We start from the raw sequence: 8,569 nt of genomic DNA, 5'->3' as shown, positions 1-8,569 counted from the left end.
GATCTGGAGGGCATCATCCTGAGTGAGGCAACCCAATCACAAAAGAACTCACATAATATGCACTCACTGTTAAGTCGATATTAGCCCTGAAACCTAGAATACCCAAGATACAATTTGGAAAACACATGAAATTCAAGAAGAAGGAAGACCAAAATGTGGACACTTTGCCGTTTCATAGAATTGGGAACAAAACTCCTATAGAAGGGGTTACAGAGACAAAGTTTGGAGCTGAGACAAAAGGATGGACCATCCAAAAACTGCCCCACCCAGTGGTCCATCTCATAATCAGCCACCAAACGCAGACACTATTGCATACACCAGCAAGTTTTTGCTGAAAGGACCCTGATATAGCTGTCTCTTGTGAGGCTATTCCAGTGCCTGGCAAACACAGAAGTGGATGCTCACAGTCAGCTATAGGATGGAACACAGGCTCCCCAATAGAGGAGCTAGAGAAAGTACCCAAGGAACTGAAGGGGTCTGCAACCCTATAGGTGGAACAACAATATGAACTAACAAGCACCCCCAGAGCTCATGTCTCTAGCAGCATATGTAGCAGAAGATGGTGTAGTCAGCCATCATTGGGAAGAGAGGCCCCTTGTTCTTGCAAATTTTATATGTCCCAGTACAGGGGAACACCAAGGCCAAGAAGGGGGAGTGGGTGGGTATGGGAGGAGGGGGGAGGGTATATGGGACTTTGTAGATAGCATTTGAAATGTAAATGAAGTAAATACCTAATAAAAATTGGGAAAAAAGAACACTAACCCATTCCATATCTATAGACAAAAAGATAGCCTTCTTGGTGAAATAATTTAGAATGATCATTGGTAATATTTAACTTCATGGTCAAAAGAAAAGAGAAGTTCTCGAATTATATAGTACATTATCTCAGATGAAAAATACTTGTTCCTTAATTTGCATGGGAGATTAGAGTCTAGATGCCAAAAATCACCCATGGTCAATTATTTCATAAAATCTGGCATATTATTGATATATGACCTACAACACTGTCTTCATCATCTTGCATTATTTAATCATGTCTAGATTACTTAAATTACCTGAAACATTATAACTCTTATATAGTTAATAATTTTTTCTTTAGGGAATAATGATATAAATTACACACACACACACACACACACACACACACACACACACACACACACATATATATATATATATATGAGTGCAATCTTTTTAACATACTTTTGAGATCAAACCATGGTGGTTTAAAAGGTGGATTCATTTAAAAGGTGGATTCATGCTGTAAAGAAGGAGAACTAACTTTGTTGATGTTGAATTAAGATGAGAGTCAAAATATTGCTGGTTGGAATATAGATAAACCGGGAAGAAGGAATGTTCTATGGCAGCACCAATTTAATCTATTCAACATGTCATTGCCATTAACAATAGTACAATTTAAAGTAACCAAATTAATTTATGAAGCTATATTGCAGGCATGTTTTAAGAACAGGGTCATAGAAAACCTTTTAAGATTAGAGGAGATTTAAAGAAGACGTACACATTGAATAATTTCACAAGATAGTAATTTTTCATTTTTTCTCAAATTCTCTCTCTCTCTCTCTCTCTCTCTCTCTCTCTCTCTCTCTCTCTCTCTCTCTCTCTCTCTCTCTCTCTCTCTCTCTCTCTCTATTTATCTCTCTCTCTCTCTCTGTGGAATCAGTTATATTCTTTTACCTTTAAATGCATTCTACAGATCAAACTAAGGTTACCAGGATCACCCAGCAAGCTACTTTACCCCATAATTCATCTTACCAGACCAAAACAGTAATTTCTTTGTGCATGATAATAGCACTTCATATAACTGGGAAGATTAGCACTGTGGCTAACAAATTGATATTCAATTAGTGATGAATGCATGATGATTATAATTTACTTTATAAAGCAAAGTGTAACTGTGATGTACTTACTTGTTATATACACTAATAAGCCAAACATTGAATAAAGTATAACCACTTTTAAATATATGATTTGTGCAAGCACATATTTTATTTAATGATCTACTTTTTCAATTTTTGAAGTAGGGTTTTATGATGTAGCCTCAGTTGGTATGGTGGATTAAATATGCTTGACTCAGGGAAAGGCAACATTAGGAGGTGCTGCCTTGTTGGGGAAGATGTGATTTTGTTGGAGGAAGTATATCACTGTAGAGGTGGGCTGTGAGATTCTTCTCCTAGCTGTCTAGAAGACAATCTGTTCCTGGCTTCTTTAGAATGAAGATGTAGCACTCTCAGTTCTTCCTGTACTGTGCTTGCCTAGACACTGCCATGCTCCTACCTTGATGATAATGGACTGAACTTCTGAACCTGTAAGCCAGCCCCAATCAAATTTTGTCCTTTATATTAATTCTTGGTCATAGTGTCTCTTCAGAGCAGTAAAATCCTAAGACAGAGGGCATTTAAATCTCCTTCTTACTGCTCCTGCTCTTACATGCTTGGATTACCAGTGTGTGTCAGCCAAATGGTTTGAACAAATGTTTCTTGTATAATATTTATTTTTTATTTATAATAAAACTCTAAAATACAATACAGGAGAAAGAACTCTGTAAATATAACCCATTTTACCTATGGCTGGTAATACTATAGAAGAGAACATCCTACTGTCCCTTCAATAAACTAGTTTAATTTCTAACTGCATTGTAAATATTTATGCCTCTATGCATAAATAATTGTAGCTCTCATCCCTCACCAAGAAACTTTCTTTTGGCAGCAGATGGAAACAATTATAGGAAGTCACAAGTGATCAAAATATTGACTGTGAGGTACCCAGTCTCAATTAAATACATCTACAATATAACTTCCTCACTTAAAGTTCAGAAAATATCACAGAAGACAGGGTTGAAGGATTTTAACTCCCATAGGACCATGACAAAACCTCTGTTATAAGATACTATGCTCTATATATGACTGAGAAGCTGTACCTAGGTAATTTCAACATTATGCTTGTCCAAACATGAACTGAAAATGACATCAGTTGACATACCAAAGTGGACAGGAGAATTTATATAAGGCTTCACCCTAAAAGAAGATTTGTAGATAATTAATGGCTGCTGAGAATCTGACTTCTCCAGGGACAAGCTCACTGATGAGCTAGTCAACTCCAATTCCAAGAAGTCAACACTAAACACATACTCACAACATATTTTTTCATTTATGATTGTGTATAGCACTGATAACTAAGGAGGTTTTGGATTTGGGGAGGAATAGAAAAGACATAAGAGAAATTAAAGGGAATAGAGGTGAGAGAAGAAAAATATAAAAATAGTACTTATATAAAAATTCATCAATATATTTTTAATGGTGGCAATGTATTCACTAATGAAGCTGTATTTGGAATTGTCAGTTCTGTAAAAGCTTAGCAATAATCTCACCAAAACCACTGTTCTAGGAAGAACTCTAAAATGTGTACCAGAATCCAACAAAAGGTAAGGCTCTGAAATTTCATATTAAGGAATCAGGAAAAATGAGCAACGACTAACTAACAATCTCTGAATCAAATCCAAGAATTATTATTTGAAAACATGTTTAATTACATGTTTATTGGAACACATGGGGTATGACTGTGCCACAGTGGTAGGTAAAAGGACAATTCTAAGGAGCCAATTCTTTCTTTCTACTTATTGTTTCCTAAAAATCAAATGCATGTCTTCATGCTTGGTGGTCAGTACCTTACCCACTGAGAAATCTCACCTATTCAAATCCAAGAATTCTTTTAGCTAGATATCTATAGATGCCCTGAATTCTTTCACTATAAAAGATTATTTGGTTATTGTTATATTTGATCCCAAAGTGACTCCCAAACTATGATATTAAATTCTTTTGGGTTTGGAACTGTAGATAAATCAACTCCCTGTTACTTGCCATCAAAAATAATATTCATGATGGTGGTGATGGTAGTGATGATGATGATGATGATTATGATGATATGCCCATAGTTTAGAATTAGGGTAAATCACTGAATTTCCTGCCAAAAGAATACATTCAATGGATGGTTGAATGATATTTAAGTGCTTTCTTTTGCATCAAATAAGGATTTGTAAATTTACTAATTTGCCTGTATTTTGTTTTGTTTTGTTTTGTTTTTGCCTTAGGCTTGAAATTTTTGTTTGTGGTCTTCAATGTTTACCCATTAATGTAAGCTAGTAAATTACTTGTAAACAAATATTAGGGCTTTCTTAGGTTTGAAAAAAAAAGAACTTTGCACCTAGGAGAAATATCATCCTTCATATAAATTGTTTTTAAAAAGACCCTGATTGGCGTCTGGCTCCTGCTCTCACAGCCATTGCAGTACATTGAGCTTCATAGAGACAGCACTGGGGCAAGCAAGAGTTGGAGGGTCACTGGGCGACTCTGTGCCTTGAGGAGGTAAATCAACTAAACATGGGCAAAGGAGATCCTAAGAACCCTACAGGCAAAATGTCCTCATATTTATTCTTTGTGCAAAGCTTCCAGGAGGAGCACAAGAAATGACCGGATGCTTCTGTCAACTTCTCATAGTTCTCCAAAAAGTGTTCAGAGAGATGGAAGACTATGTCTGCTAAAGAAAAGGGGAAATTTGAAGAAATGGCAAAGGCTGAGAAGGCTCAAGGCTTGTTATGAATGAGAAACGAAAACCTACACCCCCCCCCCCCCAAAGAGGAGATCAAAAAGAAGTTCAAGGATCCCACTGCACCCAAGATGCCTCCTTCAGCCTTCTTCTTGTTCTGTTCTTAGTACCGCCCCAAAATCAAAGGTAAGCATCCTGGCTTATCCATTGGTGATGTTGCAAAGAAACTAGGAGAGATGTGGAGCAACANTGCAGCGGATGACAAGCAGCCCTATGAGAAGAAGGCTGCCAAGCTGAAGGAGAAGTATGAGAAGGATGTTGCTGCCTACAGAGCTAAAGGAAAACCTGATGCAGCAAAAAAAGGGGTGTGGTCAAGGCTGAAAAGAGCAAGAAAAAGAAGGAAGAGGAAGATGAGGAGGAGGATGAAGAGGATGAAAAGAGGGAGAAGAGGAAGACAAAGATGAAGAAAATGATGATGATGAATAAGTTGGTTCTAGTGCAGTTTTTTTTTTCTTTTGGTCTGGTCTATAAAGCATTTAACCCCCCCTGTACACAACTTGCTCCTTTTAAAGAAAAACATTGAAATGTAAGGCTGTGTAAGATTTGTTTTTAAACTGTACAGTGTCTTTTTTTGTATAGTTAACACACTAACACACTACAGAATGTGTCTTTAGATAGCCCTGTCCTGGTGGTATTTTCAATAGCCACTAAAATTGCCTGATACAGTCTGGGGGTTGTAAATTGGCTTGGAAATTTAAAGAAGGTTCTTGTTGGTGCACAGCACAAATTAGTTATATATGGGGACAGTAGTTTGGATTTTGTTTTTGTTTTTATTTTGGTTTTATTTATTTTTGTTGTTGTTGTTGTGGTTTTCATCTTCAGTTGTCTCTGATACAGCTGATACAAAAGTAATTGTTGTTCTGTTTACTGAATATCACTCTATAGTTGACCAAAAAATGTGGCTGTTTTCTTAATATTCTGAATGTTTTTTATTAAAAAAAAATAGACGCTGATTATGTGCTTGCTCATTATTTTTCTGCTACAGACATCAGCTTCAGTTTAATCTTTAGTGATAACATATGTCTCAATTTACATTTTGATGCCCTCCCATCTGTGTGTATAGGTGTGACAGAAAAGACTAATGTTGAGCCTCCATTGCACACAGTGCACATACAAAGACAGTGTGTTGAATTCATGTCTGTTTTTATTTGCTCTTGAATCTGTATATAAAGTTCTTGCATGGGCAAAAACTGTGACAAAAAAGTACAATATTGCTTTTCAGTCATACTTCAAACATGATTCGATAGTTAATTTGTTTCCCAGCTGCATAATATCAGGATTTCTGAATCTAAAGGGAAAACAAGGAGAAACAAAATGAAAACAAAATTACCATGTTGAAGAGTCCTGGGTGCAAATCTCTGCTTTACTGTTTTATGTATGAACTCGGGAAGTTCACAGCAACTCTGCTTTGGTTCTTTGTCGAGTTGTTAATGGTGCAGTGATTTACTTCTAGTTTAGGCATACTTTCTTTATTAAGGTAGAAGGTTTATAACAAACAGGGCTTTCAAAACTTTTCTGTAGACATGATATACATCCTTCTTTCTAAACTCTTATCAACCTTGGAAGAAAGCACAAATAATAATCGTTGAAATATAAATAGTAAGGCTCACATGTAAGGGAAATTATAAAAAATTTTACCAATTTTTACTCATTTAATTTTCTCTGAAAATTACAGAGCAGTTAAAGTTGTTATTTTAAATTTACATGTGGCAAATGTAAGAAAAATGAACAGGACATGGGGATATAACTGGTAAATGAAAATGCCAGAATATGCATTCAGAAAAAAATGTAGATTTGGAGGCCATCTTGAAAATCAGTTTATTAAAATAAGCAGTGTTTCTTTAGACTTGATAATATCTGCACTATAAAACATTAACCATGCATTAATTTCAGCATACATTTAGTAAGAATTAAGTTATAAACCTTGGCAAACACAAGTTCATAAGAGAAATATAGTGTCAGTTCTAATTCCTCTTTGAGTTTAGCATGTACTAATGTGAAAATGTTGAAAGTCACTGCTATTTCATTTATTTTGTTCCTTGTTTACAATTTTTAAAATGCAAATGCAAATAATAGCTACCCTCTGCATTCCTCTAAATGATGACTAGATTGTTTTACTGTGTATAATTCAGCATTCACATGCTTCTTTCACATATTTTAGTATTATTTAAATATGTTTACAGATAAAAATATGATAACATTATTTTAATTAAACTTGAGTAAAACTCTTGTGGCAATGGGCATTGTTGGACTTTAATACCTGTCATGACCAAAAGTGAGAAAGCTTTGGTTCTTTATTTTAACAAGGGGTCAGAGTAGTAGTGTTTCTGTACCCTAGTACAGGAATCTGCCTTCAGTGGTTCATGGTAAGAAAGCCAACACATGACATTGTTTTGTTCCCTAGGGTACTTCAGAATGATTCAGGGAGCCACATTAGGTGGGGGAGCCGTGGGACACAGACTGTTCATCATTTTTCAAAAAAGACATTTTATTTACAGCTTCAGAAGTGTTAATGAAGCATTCACACTTTTACGAAGTGAAAAAGCAATAGAAAAACAGTTCTTTCAATCTCTCTTCAGACATGCTCAGCAGTTACCCATAAGTGGGTCTTATGTGATTTTCACATGGGAATAATATTAAAGGATAAAAGACAAAGCAAATGTTCAAAATACAGAAGATACAAACAAAGGAGAAAGACAGAAATGAAAACATGTAGAGACATCTTTTCTTTTTATTATTTTGGCTTTTATAATGTTACTGTGGTGTCCTAATGAGAACATCATGGTAACATAAGATCTAGAAGATGTTCCCTTTGAGGAAGGTTTTTTCCAGCACCCTTGCATAAAAATGAATTCATACAACAAAGAAAACAATTATAGAGTAGACATTTGTTTCTCTACTGGTGATGAAATTGTATAATTGATTAAGAAAACCTGTTTTATTTTTTCACGCAACATTTAACAACTCATATAGCCAGTATCAAAGACGTTTTACCGCAGTTTATGCATACACTCTGCTTTTATTATAGATGTGTATGGTGCCTGTAAATTACTTATACAAACTGTTGCTGTTGACTAAAAGGCAAAGGGACTAGAACAAGTTATTAAATGGTGTCTCAAAGAGATTATTTTAAACCATCATTCTCGGACATTGTTTTTAAAACTCAGATGTAGAGAATTTATTTAAGACAAATAGGACACATTTTCTAACATATTGTAAAACTTTTAATTTGTTATGTCTACTCCTCCACTTAATTTATTTCTATTACCACATTGGATACTTTTACAGAACTTTTGATTGCAGGTTACGAGGTTTGACAAGAAAATCTATGGCCGTTGAACCATGGAAAAGAATATGCAAGCTTAGGTTTGCCCATATCTTTCAAGATTTTTTCCCTAATGGTTGTTGCACAAATAATGCACTCATGGAAATTTCAGGATAAGTAAATAAATTTCATTGTTGAGAAAATAGCTCTTAGTTAAAGTGGTGTATATATATATATATATATATATATATATATATATATATATATATAGGAGCTGACTTATTAGTAGCTAATGTTTTTCATGTATTGAATATCCTAGCAATCTAATTAAAAGTCTTTTATTCCTTGTTTTCTTTTCATACAGAACTCAGTACTATAGATTTTTTTTTCTTCCTGGAAAATATGCAAATCTCACATTTCAGGTAAGAAAATTAGTTTAGAAATAGAGAAACAACTGTTGAAATTACATTGCTATATAATCTTAAAATCATTTATTTTCAAGTTCTTTTTGATAATCAGAGTATCATCCCCAATAAATACATAGTTTAAAATGATGCATGGCTTTCAAGTTGCATTAACTTTATGGAAAACCTATGAACAAAATTGTTGGCATTACTTAATATTTATTCCCTGGGTGCTTGCTTCAAAATATGTAATAGAACCAAATTAAGATGGCTCACG

General features: G+C 34.7%; 1 pseudogene; it reads left to right on the top strand.

Moving 5' to 3' along the window:
• Positions 1 to 4,397: 4,397 nt before the first annotated feature.
• On the top strand, positions 4,398 to 5,049 carry LOC110313277 (annotated as a pseudogene).
• Positions 5,050 to 8,569: the final 3,520 nt, after the last annotated feature.

This window comes from Mus pahari, chromosome X (assembly GCF_900095145.1).
Source record: "Mus pahari chromosome X, PAHARI_EIJ_v1.1, whole genome shotgun sequence".
Classification (NCBI taxonomy): Eukaryota; Metazoa; Chordata; class Mammalia; order Rodentia; family Muridae; genus Mus; species Mus pahari.
Note: the sequence above shows the minus strand (reverse complement) of the source record. Positions and strands in the feature narration are given on the sequence as shown.